Source organism: Sceloporus occidentalis, unplaced genomic scaffold, assembly GCF_023333645.1.
Source record: "Sceloporus occidentalis isolate IW3139 unplaced genomic scaffold, rSceOcc1.0.p SCAF_118, whole genome shotgun sequence".
Taxonomy (NCBI): Eukaryota; Metazoa; Chordata; class Lepidosauria; order Squamata; family Phrynosomatidae; genus Sceloporus; species Sceloporus occidentalis.
In genome coordinates, this window is record NW_028317098.1 from 2,198,975 (window position 1) to 2,222,018 (window position 23,044).

General features: G+C 41.9%; 1 long non-coding RNA gene across 2 annotated transcripts; it reads right to left on the bottom strand.

The window, feature by feature from the left end:
- Positions 1-553: 553 nt before the first annotated feature.
- On the bottom strand, positions 554-13,156 carry LOC149282356 (uncharacterized). 2 transcript variants are annotated; one of them, XR_016277971.1, is made up of 4 exons: positions 12,911-13,156; positions 5,941-5,999; positions 3,802-4,184; positions 554-711 (listed from the first exon to the last, which is right to left on the bottom strand). It is a non-coding gene; the product is annotated as an uncharacterized LOC149282356 (long non-coding RNA). The 2 variants fall into 2 exon arrangements; XR_016277970.1 differs by lacking the exon at positions 554-711 and having other exon boundaries at positions 3,678-4,184.
- Between the last annotated feature and the right edge of the window lie 9,888 nt (positions 13,157-23,044).

The following is a 23,044-nucleotide window of genomic DNA, read 5'->3' on the forward strand; positions in this document are numbered from 1 at the left end:
TGGCAGATGTTCCTTATTTGTGTGTAGAGATGCTGCATCATTACTGAATGTTCATGACCTGTAAAGCTGCTGGTCTCCAAGTCTTGGTTCTAGGTCAACCTCTGCTTTTCCCCATCTCCACCCATAATTCTTATGATCTTCCAGTGATGTATTCAAGTCTTTTACACAAGTCTTTATCCTTGCAAGATAATTTCAAGTCAAATCTCAAGTTGAGTTCCAAGTCTGGGAGCCAAACCACAGGAATAAAGGAGGCATTTCATGGAGGGGAACAGCATACTTGTTGGGCAATGGGCTTGAGGCAGGTGTTGAGGTCTGCTTGGCAACCTCTGGGGGCAGCTCTTGCCTTCTGTTTGAAGTGAAGGATGCCAGCAAGTTGAGCGGGAAGCCAGGGGCTTTATAAGGGATGGGCAGCGCTACCGCCAAAAAGTTGCTAAAAGTTGCAAACTTTGCCCAGTGATTCTAGAAGTTTCCGAACAGCACTGTGCAGGCGCAGTACAACCCATTTGTATGATTCGCAGAGACCACAAAGAAGAAATACAAGTTACAAGTTGAGTCGAGTGAGAGCATCATTTATTGCCAAGCCAGTCGAGCCATGGAAGTCACTGGAGTCCAAATCAATCAACTTGAGTCTACATCACTGCGGTTTTCATCTGTGAAATGTTAAGGGGTATGAAATTCCAGTTGGCCGAAACGTTGTGGACTTCCAGAGCTCTATAGAGAGTGCAAATGGGGTGATACATACCACTGGATTCCCATACATGGCCTAAATCCAAATTTTTGTCCTAATTACAGTAGATGCATTGAATCAATCAATGGTAACTTGCTAAATCAACACTTCCCCATGATTTAGTGAGTCTACATCTATGACCAAAACTTAGCAAGGAAAAGAAAAACTACCTGCACACACTCAGCTGTTGATGCTGCCAAACTGGCAGGCCAAGTTTAACATGGAAAAAAATAATTGGCACTGTCATGCCCAGCCTGGAAGATGGCTTGGAGGACTCAGAGGATGAGCTAGAGCCTCTGGGATCTGAACCTATAACGGAGGAGCCAGAGACCCAGGGGCTTGAACCTGTAATGGAGGAGCCAGAGGCTGGCCCTAGTTCTGCTGGAGCAGAGTTTGTGGCCCCTCCAGAGGTTCAGCAGTCAAGTTTGCCTAGTGCCGAGGCTGTGGACATGGAGGAGGATCTGGGCAGTGTGCCTACCTTCAATGAGCGTCGAGCTGAAAGAGAGGGCCTTCGAAGATCTCGGAGGCTTTATCAGAAGCGTCTTCGCAATCAGGCACAGCTGAAGGCCAGCTCCTTGCCTTTATAAACACCTGGAGCATGTGTGGTTCTTTGCCAGTGGATATCTGACTCTTTTAGAGGAAAGACTCTGTCTCTGGCTCCTTGGCTTCTTGTCTTGAATACCCGGAAACCTTGACCTTGGACTGCTTCATCGACCTGCCTATCTGTTGCCCTGAACCTCGGACTGTCTGACAATTCTCTTGGTAATCCCTTTTGGTAAAGCTACTGCATCTCTCTAGGACTGACTTTGCTGTGCTGGGAGAGGGTTGTTTGTTTGGGAACTAGCTGCCTTATCAGCCTTTGGCTGCTTTCCCGGACAGGCACCTTCCACAATGTGAGTGTATCCATATGGCTGTGTTGGGCTGCGGCCATTATTATGTCTAGGATAGATATGGATATAACTAAAAAAAGCAGGCACTGTCAGGATGAGTCCAACACTCTCCTCAGTTTTGTATGTATGTGTATGTATCTCCACCTCCCTTCTTCAATATGTGACACTTGTTACTCGGACTTGAGCATATGCGCTCAAGCCATGGGGCACGTGCGAGGCGGCGTGTCCCATTCAATTGAATGGGCGCATGCGCCCATTGCGCACCGCGCGCCACCGCACCGCCATGCACGAGCCCCATTGTTTCCAATGGGGCTTGAGCATAGGCAGAATTCGCCTTACGCGGAGGGATCCGGAACGGATCCTCACGTAAGGCGCGAGCCGACTGTATATTCATAAAATTCAAGATCTAATTAAAATACTTGGTTCATTAAAGTTATAAAATGGAAGACCACTAGCTGAGGTCATGATGACGAAGCCCCAAAGCATCAGGGTGTCTCTAGCCTGTTTCTTTTACCCCTGACCTACAGACCTCATTTCTTTCTGGAAACGAATAGCCATGTCTCACATGAGGATAAAGTGCTGTGACGATAGAAATGGTTGGCAGGATAGCAGCAAAAATCATCCCTGTGAGAAGATAAAGTTGTTTATCTAGCTCCTGAGCTGCTCCACAAAGTGACTTACATTGACATAAGAAACCCTTATGCTGGTACAAACCATCAGTTGGATTCCAGCCAATTCAAGATAAAATAAATAGGGTGGGATGTCAGAAAAAGAACTACCTCTTGGAGAAAGGTTTGGAAGCAATACAAATTCATTGTTTAGAGCTGCATGGTGCTATTCAGTATGATGGTCAGGCCAATTTAGGATGCTGATTTAAGAGGATAGTGTCCAATTAAGATAAACAAAGGGTAGCTCTTTGAGGCAAAGGAAGCTTGTTTGCATCTGTCTGCCACCTTTCACTTTGCAGTGTAGCTATGGGGAGTCCGGGCAAAAGGAGGGCACTGCCCCCAAATAAGAATTCTGCCCCCCAAATAATTTTTTCTTCCAATCCCCAAATTTATAGTATTTCAGAGTGAGGTGCTGAAAATCATTCTCTCTTCCATCTGCTGTGTTTACACTCCTGGGGATGTTGCCCCTTTTCTTAGGATTCCTAAAGTGTATTACCAAATGCACAACTGAAATTTTTAGCTACTGTGAGCATAGAAATTCATGGAGAAAAGATGCTTCTACTGTGCAAATAGAAAGTAAAGTGTTTCCAGTCAAACCTTGTCAGGTCCAGTTAGGCAGTGAGCCAACAGTCTTAGGGTGATAACTGCAACCCGCTTCTTTTCTCTGTTAAGAGGGTAGAACTAGTTGTGCCACATGGTCTGTCTCTATATCCCTTGAATTATCTTTCTTCCTTCACATAATGACAAGAGAATGTGAGGCCATCATCACCAATATGGAATTAAGATTCAACTGGGAATCTAGTCAGCTTCAATACATGGAACCGGGTTGAGGAGGAGATGCCATCTTATTTTTCACCTGGTACAGCAAAATCTCTTCCTCCAGCCCTGCGTTGGGTGGCTTGGAAGTAACATTTCAGGTCTAGCTGCATGGGTATGAATGGAGGGCACTTTCTATCTAGGCTATTCTGGTCTCTGTGAGGAAACAAGGGAATCTGATCTGCTAGCTTCCTATAATGATCATACGACTGTCGTTGAAAGGTAAGACAGTACCTGTCTTTCTGCAAGGCACAAATGGCCGGGCATCAGAGTACCCAGTAAAGGCAACAAGGATCTGTCATATGAACCAGCACTTTGGAAGGTTAAAGCAGAGCTCAGAAAAATGAGGGATTTTCCAGCCATGCTGGGGTTGAAGTCTACAAAAGTAACTTTCCCAAGCTTCAGGCCACAGACATGATTAAATCCCTACTAATTCATTCCATCAATCAAGTAAAAACTATAACTACCAAGAAGTCAATGTCTGCAGGGCATATACATTTTAATGTGCAGATAGGTGTTCTGTGGTTGAATAGGTCAGCACTAGTCCATACAACTTAGGAAAGAGAAGCCCATGTCTGTAGACTCTCAAAAGCATTTATTCAAGTCCTTTGCTGCACTGCTTCTAAGACTTTGAAAACAAAACTGTTGGCTCTTCTGTTTTTAAAAAAAATATGATAAATTTGTAACAGTCTGTGAGTACCTGTTTTGAAGTCTTGAAGTCTTTCTCTTCCCACAGCACACATACCCTGCCACAGATAAAATATTGTATCCATACTTAGAATCATGCAGATGGCACTTTTGAGTCTGCTTGTTTAAAATATGGAGAATCCTACCAGTCTGGCTGGCAATAAGAGGAGCAGTCCTGCTTACTCAGTGTGGCCCCATTTCTTCCCTCACCCACCTTTCTGAGAAATACTGCCATTTTAAGTATCTCATCCTGCATAGTGATCTTGTTCAGCATCAAGCTGGTACTGTCTGGTCTGGCTTCAGCGGCAGTACTCCTGCTCAATTGTTGCCATCAGCTCCTCTTCAGAGCAATCATAAACGATTTTAGCCAGTTTGTCAGGATCCTTTGGTGGGACCCTGCAGGTTAATAGAAGAAAATGTAAACAATATAAAACAAGTTAGCTAAAGTGAAGGTCCCATTTTTCTCCCTCTATGAGTAAGAGGTTGTCCCCATTCCTTCTTTAGGTGGCTCATGTATCAATCCCCACATTTCTTACTAAAACAGTTAATATTCCACCTTTAAGCTGAAAACAGAGCAGAGGGAACAGTAGAAGTGAAATATTTATGTCTCAGATATATATATTTCTAAGCAATGCCAAACATATAGATCAGGTTCAGAGGGGATATCTATCTATCTATCTATCTATCTATCTATCTATCTATCCTCTGAACCTGGTCTATATGTTTGGTATTGATTAGAAAACCTTACTCTTTTAGACCAGAATTGCTAGAATCCCCCAGAATCCCTGTGGAGGAGTTATTGGGCATAGTTAAAATTGGATTTGGAATTACCAAGTCTGTTACTGGGCATAGTTAAAATTAATAAACTGAGTAGCTAACATACTAAAACTAAATTGCAGAAAGATCCCCTTGAATTAAATATCAACAAAGCTGTGTATTGTGACAGGAGAGGCCTCCCAGTCCCAGCAAGTGAAACAACAAAGAGGATACTTGAAAGGCAATTCTAAACCATTGTCTTTTGATTTTAGAAGCAAAAGGAAGGCAATGCCACACATTGGTAAGATGAAAAACAACACAGCTAGGGTGTAATAAAATTGATAATCAAGTTGACATTCATTGTTTCCCAACACATTTCAAATATGAGCATTCTTCCTCAGGAAAGCCACTCATTAATCTATAACCGATCTTCCTTAAACTAGTACCCCACCAGCTATGCTGGGCTGCAAATTTCTACCATCCCCAGCCAACATACTCATTAGCCATAGTAGTGGAAGATTATGGGTTTTTTAGGCCAATACATCTAGGAGGTGCCAGGTTGGGGAAGGTGAATCTAAATTAAGAAAGTAATGTCCTGGTTAGATTCATTCTCTATTACAGTTGGCTCTCCATATCCATGGATTCTGCATCCATGGATTCAACCATCCAGTTTGAAAATATATATTTTTTAAAAATCCTGAAAGCAAACCTTGATTTTTGTCATTGTATACAAAAGACACTATTTTACTATGCCATTGTATATAACTGGACTTGAACACCCAAGGATTTCAAAATCAATGGGAGGTCCTGGAATCAAATCCCATCAGAAACCAAGGGCCCACTGTGGTTTGCCTCAAAGTATATGGATTTGCATAGCAGGTGAGCAATGGTAAAAACAGCAACACTCCAGCCAGGCTATTCAGGGATTAAAAAGATGGCCCTTCCAAAAATTTTTTTGAAATTCTTGTACTACTCGAGGCACATGTGCAATATACTGTGAAGAAAAACCAGGGCCCATTCACACTACAGAATTATAGTGCTATGATTCCATGTTAAACTGCTGCCACAGTTCCATCCTGTGGAATCCTGAGACTGGTAGTTTGGTCAGATGCACTGGAGTGCTCTGGCTAAGAAATCTAGATGCCTCTCAATTAATCTTACTTGAAATAATACAAAATAAAATATTGCAAATCCAAGGATTCCATTGGATGGAACCATGGCAATTAAAGTGAAATAATAGTGCTGTAAATGTGTACTGTGAATGGGATTCCATTTATTATGGATTGTGTCAGGCAGCCTTTGAAAACCTGGGAGTGAAAGTGCCTTCTGTAAAGAGGACCACTAAGAGAAGAACTCACTGCTGAAATTATTAAATGTCTCAATTAAGGTTACTTACTGTTTGGCAAAGTTGCTGCTTTCTGGAGTAGCTATTGCTGCTTTCTGGGCTAGGTCTTGCTGGAAAGCAAATAAATAGAATAGCAATAAATCCTCCTGCTGTGATGAAATGTATACCGGACATAGTAAAATGCAGAACCACATAGTAATTTCATCTAATAAAGTTCAGTAACTACAAAGATAACTTTTAAGTGTGGAGGGAGGGTTACAGAAACTCTTCCAATGGTGCATTTCAGGTACTGGGATCAAGAAAACTGGTGCAAATGTGAGTGTAGTTTACCTATTTAGACATGTAGCATGTGATTTGGGATTAGTGGGTTTTTTATTCTCATACAAGTGCCAGTACATAGGAGTAGGGGAAGTTTAAAGCTTCCGCTCCAGCCATCCCTCTCAAATTCACTTTCCCATCTGAGACAAATATACTGTACAGGAGCTTAAAAAGAGGGGGAATGCTCCCCCCGCATTTATAACCTTACAGAGCAAAGATTGTGAAAAACAAATCTATAAATTCAGTTAAAGTTTGATGTCATGTGACCTTTATCAGCAGTTATAGTGGGCTTCTCCATCTCTTAAACATCATTAAGTTACAGCCCAAGGTTACATCTCTGTAATGTACACAGCGACAATGAATTCATTGTGCACTGCCCCCTTACATACAACTCAACATTCAGGTGCTCCTTCTTTCCCTCTTCTGTTAGTCTAGAATAAAAGTTCTCAAGCAGGGTTCCCAGGAACACTAGGGTTCTATGAGAAGTCCCAAGGGATACTGCAAAAGACCATGATTGAAAAAAAGAGATTAAAAGGTTTAAGGAACGCTAATCTAGAATGTATAGCCCTGCAGGGATTTCAATTACCAGCATTCCTTATTATCAGCTACACCTAATGGGAGTTGCAGCCCCAACAACATCTCTTGGACTTTGTTGTTGTTATGCACCTTCAAGTCTGTTTCCAACTTATAGCGACCCTAGGACAAACCTGTCATGGGGTTTTCTTGGCAAGATTTGTTAAGAGAAGGTTTGCCATTGCCTTCACCTGAGGCTGAGAGAGAGTGACTTGCCCAAGGTCACCCAGTGGGTTTCATGACCAAGCTGAGAATCAACCCTGATCTCCAGAATCGTAGTCCAACATTCAAACCATGCTTGCTACATGCTCTCTATTCTCGCCCAAAGTGCTGTCCTGCTGTGTTACAGGGTAATGTGTTTTAGCATTCTATTGGGGACACTATTCTGTGTAGAAGCCTGTAAATAAACCTGTTTCCAACTCCTACAATGACAACATAATATTCTCCCTCTCTCTTTTGCTTCATCCTCCTATTTTGTGCTTATATTCACTCTTCACCATAGTGAAGGGAGACCCAATACATCTGTCCAAGCCCACATATGCAATTACAGAGCAAGTGATGGCCATCTGGTGCTTCAGTAGGACCTGTTAGAAAATACACCTGGTGCATCCTATCTATAAAGTTTATTCAGATTATTTCTTTTAGGGATTAGCCAAAAACTGAAGAAGAGAAGACAACCACAAGGTGGCACTTTTCACAAAGCTATAGCTAAAACAAAACCAAGCTGTCTAGCACTAGAAATAAGAGGTAATTTCCATGGCCTAAATAAAATTTGCTGATTTCTTTCTTATTGCTTACTGGTGGATTAATGTTTCCCACAGCTGGTTGGTAAAGCCCCAAACAAGCCTCATAAATAGAAAGTTACTCCTTTTGCCTAATGAAAACAGACCATGGTTATAATAACAGTAGCTGCCCAAATGCAGTAAAAATGTACACTTGTGAACAGCCACAACTCTGCCCCCCTGTGATGAGTCAGGATCGCCTGCAGGTGACCGGGAACACAACTTCCAAAACCTGAGAAATGTGTGTGTGTGATTTTGTGCATCCATTTAAGCCATAAACGTGGACATGCAATTAGCAAAAATGTTTGTGAGCTGGTCACTTTCCCAAGAACTGTCTTTTTTCTGTTGTTGTTTTTAATGGCATTGGGATCCCTTTCGAATAGTGTGGGAGGTGGAAAGAGATGGCAAAATGTCCTCCATTCCTCCAACCTGTAAAGTAGCGGAATGCCAACAGGATGTAATGCATTATTTTATTTTTCATTTCCAACCTAAAAACTAAAAGTGCTGTGCATGCTGAGAATGATCTAAAATGGACCACAAGGCTTGAGGTCCAACTCTGTACTTAATGTAATCATCCACATGGGGATGAGTAGGTACTATAACTGACTGTGGCAAGCTCCAGTGGGCCCTTGGTATCCGCTAAGGTTTTGTTCCAGGCCCCCACTTTGGATACCAAATCTGAGGATGTTCAAATCCCATTTTATATAATTGGGCAGTAACAGTGTCCCTTACATAAAATAGCAAAATCAGGGTTTGCTTTTTGGAATTTATATTTTTTAAAATATTTTCAAGCTGTGGACGGTTGAATCTGTGGATAAAGAATCTGTGGATACAGAGGACTGACTGAACTTCTTTCACTCTCCTGATTAGAGGGCCACAGTGTGACTTTATGAGTCCTCCCTTCTAAGGACCCTTTCACACCACACAATTATAGCACTGTAACATTATGATTCCACTTTAACTGTCAAAGCTGCATCCTAGAGCTCCCTGACACAGAATTCTAAGTACTTTGTCCGAAACTGCAAATCCAAGAATTCCATAAAATGGAAAAACAGCAGCTAATGTGGTATCATAAGTTTATAGGGGGAAAGGCTTTATGTTGGTAGCCAAAGCTGGGACATCATGCTTGACTTTTAGGCCTCCTGGCATAGCTTAATCTGAGGAATGAACCCTGCAGATTAAAACCATTTTTGATTCAAAGAGCTCAGGCCTGGAGTAAGGCTTTACTAAAGCCAGAGCCCATATTGTGAAAAATATCTTGATCAGGCCAACCAAAAAGGCACAATATTTTCTGTGCCACTTTTTGAAACCACCTTCTTTTTTAGTTGGTCTAATAAAGGTATTGCCACAATTGCCTATGCAATTTGTTCTGTAGTCAATACCCCTATACCCCAGACAAGGGGTTGGAAGCATAGTGCTGTCCAAATGTTGTTGAACTACAAATACCATCATCCTTCACCATTAGCCAGGGTGGATAAGGCTGCTGAGTGTTTCAGCTCAACATCTGCACAATTTTTCTCCCTCAGACTAAATGACAAACCAGATGAAAAATGCATTTGGCATCATCTTCCTGCCTCCACACTTTTGCTCAACATCTGAATGCCTTTTTAAACTTCATCTGCAGCACACTTCACAAATCTAAGCCACAGTTTGGCTTAATCATGACTCACTGTACATCAGATTTATAAAGGCTGCTTACTTACAAAAGCTGCAGAGTGGGGACTGATTTGAAGATGCTTCCTTGTTACTAACTCCTTGTGCAGCAAAACCCCTCTCCAGAACATCCTAGATCGGTGGATCTTTGAAACAGCACGTCCGCTCTTGCTTCTGGTCATGTTTTTCCACTTGGACCAATTTTTTCCAGTTAAAAAATAACTCTTAAACAACACACATCTTGATTCAAGCAAGTATTGGCATCGTCTCTGACTAGGGTTGCCAGATTTTCCAAAGAGCAATAAAGAACAGTTGATATTCATGAAATGCTCAAAACTGACAACCCAGAACTAACTGTTAACAGGTTCATGTTCTACCTAAATAGCAAATGAAAGTATTGATTTTGAATTAACATAGCCATGTGGTTCTCTGAAATATATTGCCCACCCTCACAGATTATGCGATATGTACATTTCTATCTTTATGGAATCCACATATCCAGAAATATGGTATTTTTTTGGCATCTTGTTCAGTTTATGGCTGCAGAACTAATGCTGTCTCCTCCTCACAATTTTGATCCTCACAACAAACCCTGTAAAGCAGTGGTTCCCAAACTCTGGTCCTCCAGATGCTTTGGACTTCAGCTCCCAGAATTCCTGACTGTTGGGCAAACTGCCTGGGGCTTCTGGGAATTGAAGTCCAAAACAAAGTTTGGGAATTACTGCTGTAAAGTATAGTAGACTGGCAGACAATGAGTTTAGAGACTGAATGGGGATCTGAGCCTGGATCTTCCCAGTCCTGCTTTGGCAGCCTGCACTGAAGAAAGAATGCAGAAATAACCCTTAAGAGCAGAAGGTATTTCTTCTGCCCTGAAAGAAAGATGCAAATGCATAGCTCATCTTGGGGTGCATCTACACTGCACTGGATTGTGTATTCTGTACCCATTCTTCTTAGTCATGCTCAAAATGGAGGATGTTTTGAAATTCATCCTGGACAGAAGGTTGAAATGTAGGATGTGTCCTGGAAAAGGAAGACCTCTGATCACCCTGAGTTAGTAGCAATAGTGAGTTGCTGCAAACATGGTGGGATCCGTAGCCAAATCATCATTTGTGGTCTCTAGAATGTGCTGACACATAATAATAATAATAATTTGTTTTATTTATATACCGCTATTCCAAGGATCATAGCGGTGAACAGCAAGTAAGTTAATTAGCAAGTAAGCTAATTTGCCCCCCACAGTCTGGGTACTCATTTTAGCGACCTCGGAAGGATGCAAGCCTGAGTCGAGCTTGGGCCCTTTTGCTGGTCTTGAACTCGCAACCTTGTGGTTTTGAGTGAATGGCTGCAGTACAGGCATTTAACCACTGCGCCACCAGGGCTCCTCAACAATTAGAACATATCAGTAGTCATAGGATTGAGCCATGGCAGTTAAAGTGGTGTCAAGTTGCATTGATTCTGCAGTGGAGATGCAAACCATAAACAGAAATGCTTTCCAACCCTCAGATATAAGGGAGACCTGCCAGTCCTATAAAGGGAAAGCTCCCACATCCCCCATAAGGGACTTTCCTTCCAATAATAAGGGGCATCTGATCCTAAAAAGTAAAGATATAGTTAGAATCATCCAAGGCATTGCATTCCTATCACTATGTACGGGTGCTAGAGCTGGACAGTGAAGAAAGCAGATAAGAATCAACTCATTGGAGTTGTAGTGCTGGAGAAGAGGGCTGAGGATACCATGTATGGCCAAAAAGACAAACAAGTGGGTCCTAGAACATGTTAAGCCAGAAGTTTCCCTGGAAGCCAAGATGACCAAACTGAGGCTGTTGTACTTTGGCCACATCATGAGAAGGCAAGACTCACAATAAATGCTAGGCAAGGTAGAAGGCAGTAGAAAGAGAGGAAGAGCACATGCCAGATGGATAGAGTCAATTAGGGCAGGGTGACCAGATGTTCTCTTTTTCCAGGGCATGTACTCTGTTTCAGTCTTCTGTCCAGGAGGAATTCCAAAATGTAATTCATTTTGAGCATGGCTAAGAAGCATGAATTTATATTTCTATTAGGTTGTTTAGCTTTTATTTTAAATATCCTACAAATTCTTGACGGTCCTTGTTCTCCTTTGCAGGGAGGACATCTGGTGACCCTGACTCAGCCAGGCCAGAGCCTGCAGCACCTAAGCAGAGAAGTGCATGATAGGAGGGCTTGGTGATATCTCATTCATGGGGGCTCCGTACGTCAGGGCCTATTTAGAGCAAGTGTGGAGTAGTGGTTTGAGCATTGGACTGTGACTCTGGGAGACCAGGATTTGAATCCCCGCTCAGCTTTGAAACCCACTGGGTGACCTTGGGCAAGCCACACTCTCTCAGTCTCAGAGGATGGCCATGGCAAACCTGCTCTGAACCAGGGTGATCAGATATCCTCCTTTCCCAGGACGTGCCCTCCATTTCAGCCTGCTGTCCAGGAGGAATTCCAAAACATCCTCCGTTTGGAACAAGACTAAGAAGCCTGAACTGATATTTCTAAGAGTGTGTCTAGCTTTTTATTTGGCAATGTCCACCATTTTCTTTGAGCGCCCTCCATTTTGCAGTGCCTCGTCCTCCTTTGCAGTTAAAGGACATCTGGCCACCCACTGCCTGACCTTGTGTTTCAAGGCACACTCTCTCAGCCTCAGAGGATATCCATGGCAAACCTGCCAACAAAATAACCTGCCAAGAAAGAAAACCCCGTGGCAGGGTGGCCATAAGACTTGAATTCCACCTCAAAACCCATCCTTGAAATAAAATAGAATAAAATTAGTCAGTAGTAGTGCTTTGAGAGAGCCAGTAATGAATGGTTTGAGCATTGGATCACAACTCTGGGAGACCAGGGTTTGAATCCTCCCCACTCGGCCATGGAAGATATATATTTAAAATGTTAACTTTTAATTAGGTTATGTGAACTGTCTTTAAAAAACTTTTTTTTAATGTGTTTATAAATTGTGAGCTGCCTTGGGTTCCTTTTGGGAGAAAGGCAGCATAGAAGCAAAATAAGTAAAAGCAACAAACAAACAAACAAAGTCACACTCTCTCAGCCTCAGAGGGCAGCAATGGCAAACCATAATAATAGTAATAATAATATTATATATATATATATATATATTATATTATATATACATACATTATATCATATATTATAGTATTATATATTATAATTATATCATATATTATAGATGTATATTGTATTATAATATATGTTATGTAATATATTATATTACACATATTATATTATTATATTGATAATAGTAATGGCAAACCATTAAGCCAAGAAAACCCCATGACAGGGTCGCCATAGAAACGCCTTGTAGGCAACACAACACCAAACCACAGTATTCCCGCATTATGCTCTTTATTAGAGTGCTGCTCTTCCACTTTCCCTGCTCTGGCTGCCTCCTCCTCCTCCTCCTCCTCCTCCCGTTGCATTGTGGGGCTTGTAGTCCAGCGAGGCCTAAGCGCTCTGTGGCTGAGGATCCTAAACGCCCCGCATTTAAACTGCAAGTCCCACAATGCAACGCGAGGAGGCCTCCAGAGCAGTTAAAGCTAGCATCACTATAAGAGCGTAGTGCAGTAATGTAGAATGACAGAAGCACCTTGAGTTCACACAACAAGCGCAACAGTCCCAGCAACACAACACTCTGCTATCTAAGGAGGCTTCTCCCTTACTTTCTCCTGCTGGGGCCTCGTCCCCTCCGCCCCTCCACTGCCGCCGCCGCCGCCGCTACCAACTCCGTCCTGAAGGAGGCGCCATCCCAAGTCGCCGGCGTCGAGGCGGGGGAGAGGAGGAGGAGAAGGCGAGGGGAGAAGGGCGCGGGGGCTGAGGGAAAGCTTCCGCAAGGCGTCCTCCTGGTTGCCTTCGTCCTCGTCCTGCTCCTCTCTTCCTCCTTCTCCTCCTCCTCCTCCTCCTCCTCCTCCTCCGCCAGATCCCTCCAGCACTTGGTCCAGCACTTCCCCCAGGAGGAGCTCCAACTCTGGCTCTAGAGGGTAAAGAGGAGGAGGAGGAGGAGGAGAAGCAGCCTGGGCCCCGTCGGGGCTAGCAGGGCCAGGAGGGCTAGGGGAGCCTCTGCCGCCCACAGCCCCCTGGCCTCCTCCTCCTCCTCCTCCTCCTCGCCTGCTGCTGGGGCCCTTGCTGCTCCCAGAGCCCATCTCTTCTGGGGCTCCTCCTCCTCCTCCTTCTGGTTCTGGTTCTGGATGTTCTGATTCCAAAGCCCAACTGTTGCTCTGGACTGAGAGAGGAGAGGAGAGGAGAGGAGCTGGGATGGCTCTGCTCTGGTTCCTCCTCAGCCTCTCCCCCTTTTTGGGTCTCTTTCTGTTTTCTTTCTTTTAAAAAATCCCTTCATGACAAAGTTTTCTCCTCCTCCTCCTCCTCCTCCTCCTCTTAGTAGGAGGCAAAGGAGCTGGAGGGAAAAAGGAGGAAGAAGGAATGCTGTTTGGGTTTATATCCCCCTTCTCTCTCTTTCTTTCTATCCTAGTTTCTCTTTCCAGAAAGGATTGCTATTTGGGTTTATATCCCCCCTCCTCTTTTTTCTTTCTTTCTTTCTGTCCTTTCAATCCTAGTTAATGTTTTCAGAAATGAGAAAGAGGAATGCTCTTTGGATTTATTCCCTCTCTTTTTTCTTTCAATCTCTTTTTCTTTCTATCCTAATTTCTCTTTCCAGAAATGAGAAAGAGGAATGCTGTTTGGATTTATTCCCCCTTCCTTCCTTCCTTCTTTCCTTCCTCTTTCTCTTTCTTTCTGTCCTTTTCAGAAAAGAGAAAGGAGAGTTGTTCAGATTTATTCCCTCCCTCTTGCTCAGTTCTTTCTTTTTCTCTTTCTTTCAATCCTAGTTTCTCTTTCCAGAAATGAGAGGAATACTGTTTGGATTTATTCCTTCTCTTTCTTTCAATGTCTTTCCATCTTTCTTTTCTTTCTCTTTATTTCAATCCTTTTTCTTTCTTTCAGTCCTTTCAGTCCTAGTTTCTGTTTCCAGAAAAGAGAAGGAGGAATGCTGTTTGGATTTGTTCCCTCCCTTTCTCTCTCTTTCTTTTTCTTTCAATCCTGAGAATTTGACCTCAAGAAACCCAGAAGGGTGTAACTGTCTCCCTCAGAATTGAGGCTGGTTTCCGAAAATAGATCCGAATAATAAATAGGATTAAATGGGCCCAGGGGGGACCAGGGGTCCTCTAACCCCAAGGAGAAAAAGGAAGGACTTTTACCCAAGAAAAGCTCAAAAAAGGAAAATGAAGGACATTACAAGAATAAAAGCTAAAAAAAACCCTTCTATAAAATATAAATTCCTGTTTTTAGTCATGCTAAAAATGGAGGACATGACCCAATAAAAGCTAAGCACACTCCTAGTACTATAAATTCAGGCTTCTTAGCCATGCTCAAAAATGCAGGGCACTCAAGAAAAATGGAGGACATGACTAAAGAAAAGCTGAAAGCACGCCTAGAAATGTACATTTGGGATTCTTAGCCATGTTCAAATTGGAGGACATTTAAAAAATGGAGGACGTGACCAAAGAAAAGCAAAAAATAAATAAATCCAAAAACACTCCCAGAAATGTAAATTCAGGATTCTTAGCCATGATCAAAATAGAGAATGTGAAATTCCTCCTGGACAGAAAGTTGAGGACATGTCCTGGAAAAGTGGACCTCTGGTCACCCTGAATTAATGCTTAAAAAATACAGTTGTCCCTCGGTATCCAAAGATTTTTTTATTTGTCCATGGATTAAAGCATCCACAGTGTAAAAATATTTTTTTAAAAATAAATTCCAAAAAGCAAACCTTGATTTTGCCATTTTATGTAAGGGACACTATTTTACTATGATGTTGTATTTAATGGGACTTGAGCCTCCACAGATTTTGGTATCCACCATGGTTCGATATTTTATCCATCAATCTTTGGGTTGTTTTTTAAATTTTATTTCAACCTTTTTCCTTCCTCTGTCTAATATAATTGTCATTTTGTCACCATTACATGACTTGTCCTTGGTATCTGTGGGGGGTCCTGGAATCAAATCCCAGCCGATACCAGGGCCCCCTTGTCTTACTGAAAAGAAGGAAATGCCAAAAGGCAATGATCATACAGATCATATCTGTGTGGGGCATGCTGTTTGGGTGGGAAACATGACAAAATAAATAGATTTCTAGGATCCAAAGTAAATGGCATGAAAAGTATTAGCAAGAACCAAACCACAGCTTGGCCAAAAGAAGCTGGATTTCTTTCTCCTTTCCCGCAGTGTTCCAAAATACAGTTTTTGTTTAAAGCAGTATAGCAACCTAGCAATTAAGCGTCTTTAAAACGTTGCCAACCCTGCTGGTAATATTTACTAGGATGAATTAGAGGATGACTGGGTTAGCTATGAGGCTCCATTCAGAACTGGCTGCAAGTATGCACTCTTACTTGTAAGTCCTATTTATCCCACTGGAATTGACTTCTAAGTACAAATGTGTTAAGAACAGGGTGCACATGGAGACCAGGGTTTGATTCCTTGCTGGGCCATGGAAACCCACTGGGTGACCATGGACGAGTCACACCCTCTCAGCCCCAGAAACCTCCATTATAGATTGCCTTAGGGTTGCCATAACTTAGAAATGTAAACACACATCTTGAAAGGACACATGACTTGAATGCTTATGTTCTAACAACAAACATCCAGTAGTCTTAGACTTAAATGCCTTTTCATGTTTGTCTTTTCCAGCCTATTGCAACATTTATCTGAAGAAGTGAGTTTGCAATACCAGTAACAGTTTAGCTTCCATTCTTGGTTTTTAAAGTGGAAAGCAGGATCTGTCCCAATTAAACACAAGCTAAGAAGTTGTATCTCAAAGGGAAATGCCTTTTGAAGTACAGATTAAAACAAATATTTGCATTTCTTTATCAAGGGGAGATTAAATTGTTTCATCACAGCTTGTTTATCTAAATTTTGTATTTATTTATTTAATCCACAAAGTATATGAAGTATAGTTGGAAAAAAAAGCCAGATGGAGCTCATTTTTTGCAGTTTTGAAAATTCAGATTTATGGTCATTTCCATGTAATTTGTTTCCCTAACGTTTGAAATTCCAAGAAATAAAAATGTTGTGGAAAAATGTTTCCTTAAAGAAAGCTTTTACTGTGTGTGAGTGATCTAGAGGAGATACAGCCATACCTAAAAAGGAATTGATGGGCTTTGGAAACAGGCTCCCACAGTCTTGTCAGATGTACCATCATCTTTCCAGGGAAAACTTGCTCTCAGGGAATGTAGTAATGGCTTTTATGGCATAGGGTGCTCATTGGTTGGCCTTTGTGGTATTACAAAACATTTTCTTCCTCAGAGGAGACGTGCAGATGTTTAAAAAGTTATTCCTTTAAAAACAATAATAAATGGGCTGAAAACAAAATATAGTGGATTGGCCTCCATTGGGGTCTGGTTTCAGGACCAGCCATGGATACCAAAATCCGTGGATGTTCAAGTCTCATTAAATACAGCGGATAGTAAAATGGTGTCCTTTATATAAAATGGCAAAATCAAGATTTGCTTTTTGGAATTTATATATTTTTTCGAATATTTTCATGCTGTGGATGCTTGAATCCATGGATAAAGAATCCATGGTGAAACCATGGATATATAATCCATAGATATAGAGGGCCCACTGTAATAATCTGGAGGTCTACCTGCGTCCCCTCCTGGGCTATTCTGGGCTTTAACCAGAGCACCAAGCATTCCTTCAGGATACTGTAAACCAGATTTCCCCAATCTGGTGCCCTCTTGTTGTTTCAGACATTGATATTGCTCATTCCTGACTATTTGCCATGCTACAGTGCATAACATCTGGGCACATATTTACAGAGAATTTTCAATAGCACACTACAAATCACAGGGTTCCATAGAATGGAACCAAGGCAGTTAAAGTGATATCGAACTCCTGTACATGTGTACTGCAGACACATTGCAAAGTGGGGAAAAAACAAGTGCAGATTACTAGACAGAAATTCATTATAGACTATAATGTTAGAATAATAAACCAGCCTCAAGTGAAATCAGCTGTAGTATTGATCAAACCACAATCAGTAAATGCTGGAAGCATTTACTGGTAAGGACTGATAAAAGGTTTCCTCCTTAGTGGAGGATGGGCACATGCAAGGCTGGATTATCAATGGTGCAAATGGAATGAATCCGCCACCAGGCCCTCAGTGGTCCCAAGCTACTACTCATGCAGCACACCCACCCATTCACACTTCTATTGTATGGTGATGCTTCAAGAAAAAAGTTGATTGTTGTTGATTTCTTTTTCCTCAACACTTGGTAAGCACTTATGCTCCCTGGCCTCATTTTCTACTTGTGAAGTGGTGGTTTATGCATGGGACCTCTGAAACATGCCAACTGAGACAAAGGCAGGGTAGATGACCAGAGTCCGAAAAGAGGTGGCCTTGACTCTAGCTAGGATTTCTCTTCACACAAACCAAAGTATGAAGCCAGCACTCCAAACAATGAATTTTCTACTCTTGCACCAAGAAGATCATGGTTCTGGAATTGCTCCAATCAATTAAACCTTGGCTATGAGAGGTGTAGTGGTTTGAGCACTGGATTATGACTCTGGAGACCAGGGTTTGAATGCCTACTTGGCCATGAAAACCCACTGGGTGACCTTTGGTAAGACACAGCCTCTTATCCTCAGAGGATGACAATGGCGATGCCCGCTGAAGAAATTTGCCAAGAAAACCCCATGATAGGATTGCCTTAGGTTTGCCATAAATCAGAAATGACTTCAAAGCAAACAGCTTCACCAATGTATCCTATTTGGAAGAGGACACTCCTCTGCTTGAATGACTATCTAGTCTAGGGGTGGGCAACTGTATAGAGGCCACATTAACTTCCCTGGGAGGCCTGCTCCCACAAAAAAGGTAATCATCTTTTTTTGTCCCCTTACTCCCTCTGAGGACATTCTCACCATGTTTCTGGGCCTTCCTGGGTCTCTAGAGGGCACTTAGAATAATTCTAAGACTAAATAAAATAAATATATATTAAAAATTGTTTTGACCCTGGGAAGTTCCAGGGAGCTCCAAATATTCTTGAAATATTTACTGACCCCCGGGGAGATGCCAAAAAAGGCATTGGGGGCCACATATGGCACATGGGCCACACTTTGTCCACGGCGGTTTAGTCCAAGTCTCATTTAATGAACAAGGAACTTTAAGGGGAAAAAAGGTGAACAAGGAAAGGTGCTAAAGCTGCCAATGAACAATTTCTAGCAACTGGACCAAAGACTTGGACATACTGGTCTCCTGGTCACTGTTGTCCCTCCCTGCTCTTATGATTACAGTAATCCTATTTAAATTATAGTTATTATTTCTAAATTTGTCCACCCTAGGTTAGTAGGCTAGACAGGTGGACTGCGATCCAACAAAGCTGAATCATGGTTAATAATGTGCTTATCAACATGCCCTGTCCATGGAAATTGTAACCAAGTTCCCCTTGCTGATGATACATTTCTGTCATACTGTCATGTGTAACAGTGTTTTAGATGCCTCATATCTAACATTTTTGAGGTATTGAATTCTCTTGAACCAACCTGTTCTTACCCTGTGAAGCAAATAATTTCTTTCCCAGTGTGATGGCTGCTTAGGCATCTCAGGAGTATAGATGGCAATTCCCTTTATGTGGCACATTCCTTTGGGCACAGTGCCTGCAAGTTAGCTGCAAAATCTCCAGTTCTCTATAGTAATTTTTTTTTAAAAAAGTGAGCAAAGCTGCTTCATCTTTTATGTCAGCCTGGATCCTGTGCCAAGCCTAGATTGCTGCTGTTTACTGACTCATTCTGTCTGGAATGTACACAGAGGCTCAGAACAAATAAGAATTGACACAGAGAATGGTAGAAGCTGTTGCAATCCACACTGACAGAGTCAACTCTAGGGCTACCCGACATATGTCAACACAGATATGGAAAACAAAACGATGGCCAGCTAATTGGAAGCGATCAATATACTGTACATCCCCATCCACAAAAAAGGAGACATGAGATTTCAGCAACTATAGAATCATAGCACTAATCTCCCTTGCAAGTAAAATCATGCTCAAAATTCTGCAACATAGGCTCCAACCGTACATGGAGAGAGAAATCCCAGAGGTCCAAGCAGGGTTCAGGAAAGGAAGAGGCGCAAGGGATCACATTGCAAATATACAATGGCTAATGGAGCATAGCAGGGAGTTCCAAAAGAAAATCAGCATGTGATTTATGTACTATAGCAAAGTGTTTGACAACATAGATAATGAAAGGCTATGGAACGCCCTTAAAGACATGGGAGTGCCAACACATCTGATAGCCCTAATGAGGAATCTGTACTCAGGACAACAGGCTACTGTCAGGACAGAACAAAGAGAAACAGAATGGTTCCCAGCTGGCATAGGAGTCAGACAAGGCTGCATCCCATCACCATACCTATTCAACTTATATGCAGAACATATTGTAAGGAGAGTAGGCTTGGACATGGAAGAGGGAGGGGTGAAAACAGGAGGAAGAAATATCAACAACCTGAGATAGGCTGACAACACCATAATACTAGCAGAAAACTTCACAGACCTGGAACAACTACTAAGAGAATCAAGAAGGTGCAAAAGCAGGTTTACTGCTGATCTACACATCATGAGAAGACAGCAATCGTTGGAAAAGACAATAATTTTAGGGAAGGTGGAGGGAGGTAGAAAGCGAGAGAGGAATGCTAGATGGATGGACTTAATTAAAGAGACCAAAACTATGAGTTTGCAGGATCTGGGCAGAGCAGTAGAGGATAAGGGGCCTGGAGATGTTTCATTCATAGGGTCACCAAGAGTCGAGATCTGTGAAAGCAGTTAAAAACAACAGAAGCTAACTTACTTCCTAAACTACTTGCAAGATCAGTGCCAGGGCTTTAAGTTTCTAGTAAGTTTAAATTCAGGCCAAAAGAAACAGGCAGACTTTTTTTGTCTCTCACAATTTAGAGTTGAAGAACAAGGTGTTTTTTTGTGGGGAAATGTTCTGAGGCAAGTGTCTTTATATTTTTACTGAAGGGCAGATTTAGTTAGATTGCTTGAACCGCTTCACATCTGGACATTTGGAAAATTTTGGTAACAAACTTTTGGCCATCTCTCAGGAGTACTTCATTTGTCTATTTCTGCATGGCAGCAGTTTGGACTAAATGGGCCTTGTGGTCCCTTTCAACTGTAATTCTACATAACTATTTCAATATCAGTTCAAACTTAATTGTACAATCAGCCCTCCTTATCCATGGATTTTTTATCCACAGATTCAAGCATCCACAGCTTGAAAATATTCAAAAAAGTATAAATTCTAAATAAGCAAATCTTGATTTTGCCATTTTATATAAGGGACACGATTTGCTATGCCATTGTATTTAATCGGTCTTGAGCATCCATGGATTTTGTTATCCATGGGGGTCCTGGAACCAAACCCCAGCAAATAACAAGGGTCCACTGTATTTAGTTTGGATTATTACTGCAGACGTCTTCCATCTAGTGCAGCTGTGCAACTGTGCAGCCCCACAAATGCAATGATATGGAAACAAAGAATAGCCACACTGTACAAATATAGAGCTATGATTCTACTTTAACTGCCATAGCTGTGTTCTGTGAAATCTGGGGCTTGTAGTTTGATGAAGCACTAGAGGAACTCTCTGGCTAAGAATTTTAAATACCCCTCTCTGAATTCCAAATCCCAGAATTCCATAGTTTAGAACCATGGCTGTTAAAATGGAATCATAATGCCAGAATCTGTATGAGTAAGGCTTCAGATAGTGCACCTATGGAGTTATCACATGGAGGAAATCATGGGTTTAAACAATGATTATCCTGTGAAAATTGTGTGATCATGATTAAGATTTTCATACACATCACAATTAAAGTATCATTATCCAGGGAATAACCGGGAAATAATAAGATTACCTCATAAATGATTTGTTTCTGGTTATTCCCTGGTTATTCCCAGGATAATGATGCTTTAATTGCGATGTCGTGTGAAAATCTTAATCGCCATGATTTTTATGGGATAATCACTGTTTAAACCCCTGATTTCCCTCCGATTTCCCCATGTGATAAAATCCTATGTTCATTTAGTTCAGTGGTTCCCAAACTGCAGTCCTCCAGATCTTTTGGACTTCAGCTCCCAGAATCCTTGATGACTGGCCAAGCTGGCTGGGGCTTCTAGGAGCTGAGGTCCAACATATCTGAAGGACCAAAGTTTGGGAATCGCTGATAGCTGAGTATGGGACACAAGTCTCCAGGACTATGCTCTAGTGAATTGTCACTGTGAAGGATGTATTGGGTGTTAATTCCTCTCATGGGTTCAGTTATCAAGTTCAGCAAATGGAGTATTCTCCAGCCTGAAGAAAACTCAGAAATTCTTTCAGTATGATTTTGACTTGCCTGTTTTTCCCCAAATAGTCCCATAAGCATTAACAGTGAATCCAGTTACTAGTTCCTACTAGAGTACATACAGTATATTGAAGGGGTAATCAGACAGTTAAGTGTTTTAGGCACCTCTGTATTAGCGATAGGATGAGTCATGCAAAAAAGTGGACAGGATCCACAGTTAAACAGCATTTGAGAAAGGGTTTTTAAAAATTACTGCTTATACAGCTGGGGGATTCTGGGACCTGTAGTCCAAAAAGCACCTTTTCAAAGCTCTGCTTGTAACAGCTGTGTAGAAGACGAACCTGCCACCATATCTAATTCCCCATAACTATGTTTTGTAAAGTAAAGGAGGGCTGCCTACCTTGGCAGAAGTTTCCTGAAGGTTGGTGATATTTTGGATTTAAAAACAAGCACAAGCATATCCTGTTTTGCACTACTAAGCAGAGTGACAAAGAGAAATAGCTTTCCTGTTACTGAATGACTTGAATGTTGTCATTCTTCATTAATCTAAGTGTGTTTATTAACCTTACCTCTTGAGCATTTACTTGTGCTTTGAACAGGAAGGCCACATTTTTTTAATAATGATTTAAGTAAAGGACTGATTTGAGGTGAAAAGCAAGAGGAACTTGTGTTTTTCATAGGCCTTTCATACTGATTTAATCTAGATTTGTGGACAGATGCATGTAGGATTGTTTAAAACCGATCCTCTTCAGAGGTTCTTTAGTGACCTCACAAGGAATAGTGCAGGACACAAAAACATCACCAGCCAAGCAGGGCCAGGTAGTATCAGATTTTTTGGTTCCCTGAAATATGGGCATTTTCTTACCAAGGCAACCAGATAGACTTTTGGAAGTTTTTGTGGGTTTTTTGGGCTATGTGGCCATGTTCCAGAAAAGTTTCTTCCTGACGTTTCGCCAGCATCTGTGGCTGGCATCTTCAGAACATAGCCCCAAAAACCCACAAAAAACTATGGATGCCGGCCATGAAAGCCTTTGACTTCACATCAGACTTTTGGAAGCTTCTAAATCCTTTGTGAGTTGTTCCAGTAGCCTTGTGTTACATTCCTCTTCCGTGAGCTAAAGTGTAACCAGCTTGAATAAAAATTCAAAACCAGTTAACTCCTTTAAATCAAACCTACCCCTCTTGTGATACAATGCTTGCCAGGAGGCAAAGGTATAGAACTCACAGGAAAAGTGGATAAGTATCATACCAAACACAGCTCTCACATCTTCCTTGGAAAGGCATATTTAACTTTTTACCCTTAGTGCTTAGCTTAGTAATGTTGGTGGACCCTTTCACATGCTACACACTATGATTCCACTTTAACTGTCCTGGCAACAGCCTGCAGAACCCCAGAAGCGCTCTGGCTGAGAATTCTATGTATCCCTTCCTAAACTGCAAATCCCAGGGTTCCATAGGGTTAAATTA